Source organism: Papio anubis, chromosome 10 (genome assembly GCF_008728515.1).
Source record: "Papio anubis isolate 15944 chromosome 10, Panubis1.0, whole genome shotgun sequence".
In the NCBI taxonomy this organism is placed as follows: Eukaryota; Metazoa; Chordata; class Mammalia; order Primates; family Cercopithecidae; genus Papio; species Papio anubis.
This window is the reverse complement of record NC_044985.1, coordinates 2,430,964-2,433,026: the sequence shown is the minus strand read 5'-3', so window position 1 is coordinate 2,433,026 and position 2,063 is coordinate 2,430,964.

Here is a 2,063-nt window from a genome sequence, read left to right as displayed (position 1 = left end):
GGAGGTTTTAGTGAGCCGAGATTGCGCCACTGCATTCCAGCCTGGGCGACAGAGTGAGACTCCGTCTCAAAAAAAAAAAAAAAAAAAGCTTTAAAAAATTAAAAAGTAAAATTTTAAAACTAAAAAAAAAGAAATCCTTTAGAAGGCTGTCCTGGGAATCCTGTCTGGCCTGTGCAGCCTGGCCTCCTGCGAGGGCTCCTCCACGGCGTCTTGCTGTGCCCGCACTGTGGTCTCCCTCCACCTGAGAAGTTCCCTCCTCCAGAGAATGCTCTTTGCTTCAGTCCTGCTTCTCCAAGGAACCTGCCCAGACTGCAAGGGCTGGCCACGCCCCCTTTCACGTGCTCGGAAAGGCTGAAGGTTCCGGCGGGTTTGATGCTTGCGGGTGTTCCCCTGCACACCCAGCACTGAGTGACAGGCCAGATAACCACAGCCGCCCAGCCACTGCACCATGTGTTGGGGTCTGGGCAAAACATTTACTATGTTTACTCTTTTTACCTATGACTTCTCTAAGGTCAGGTTACCTTAGAGATTCACAGTCCTGTCACAAAGTGGGAAATGCCTTATAAATGGCAGGACCAAGATTTGAGCTTAGGCCTGTGGGACTGCCAGCCAGAGAAGATTCCAGCTGTCATCCGCCCTGGGTTATTTCTTTGGTTGGGAGCCAGGATGTGATCACAGAATAGCCATAGTGGGGGAAGGGGGTCTGATTGGCAGCAGGAACTTGAGGGACTGATGGTGAACTGGAGACCTCTCTTTTCTGTTTTCCAATAGCTTTGAAATTGGAGTTCCCCCCCCACCCCAATTTTTCAGGGCATACAGAACCTGTGTGAGTAGAAATAATGCATAAGCGGCAGGAAGAGAGACCCTCGAATTCTCGTCTGAGCTTGATTTTAATGAGGAAAAGACACAGAAGGGACAGGACTTGCATTACATTCCTCAGGCTGCTACTCTGATTCTTGTACGGTACTGGTTGAGTCAAGCCCTTCAACCAGCCCACTTAGTAGTTCAGTCAGATTATTCAAGCCAAGGTTACAGACCTAGATTGATCTAGAAGCAGCTGTAGAGCACCTCCCCCACCCCCACTCCCACAATTAGCACCACTGACCCAATCAGATGGTTTATTTCACACTCCAGAAGTCAACAGTGATGGCTAAAATCACAAATTTTGCTTTATCACCAATCACCCTCTCCCCCAAAATCAGTCATAGGGAATTCCATGCTGTTTAATTACAGGTACTATGGAATGTAATCTCTAGAACACTAATTTATATTGAAGACACGAATTCCTCTTCAGACACACCAGTTATTAACAAAGCCTGTAAACATCTAGCCAGCTGCTGGTAGTCAATTTTCAAAATTACCTAACCCCGACAGCATGTTTTTATCTGTAGCCATGTGTTTTTGAGCTTTGCTAAGGGCCTCAGAATTGAGAACCTTAAAAAAAAAAAAAAAAAAAAAAAAACTACCTCCCTGCAAATAGTGTCAACTGCTGATCTTTGGGTGGGTTGGTTAGGGGGCTGGAGCCAGGGAGGGACAAGCAGGCCCCAGGGTGCTGCCCAAATGGAATACTAAATTATTTTTGCCAAGTTAAAAAAGAAAAAAAAAGTCTAAACTGAAGATGTCCTTTTCTCCAAACACATCTCATCTTTTCTGGGTCATCCAAAAACAAAAACTGGGTAGGTCAGACTGCACCAGGACGTCCCAGGGTCTTTGCTGGAATTAACATCACCAAATTATATTAAATTTTAGTGGTTTTTCCTCTTCAAGAGATTTTGGCTTTTTTGGTAAGGTCAGTCTCATGTGAAAAATCTCACAACGAACCTGTCTGGAGAAACCCAAATCTTAAGAGCTAATGATTGCTTGCTCACGGAACTTGGCTCTAAAACACCAGTGGCATTGCCACCAACCACAAAAACATACACAAGGGTGGGGTCACGAGCAGCACAGAAGACATCCAAGCTGACTGAATACTATCTTGTTGCCTGTCTTCAAAAATAAGACAACGTACCACCATTCCATATAAATCAAGTCACATGTTTAAAAAAGAGGCAGGACAAAACATG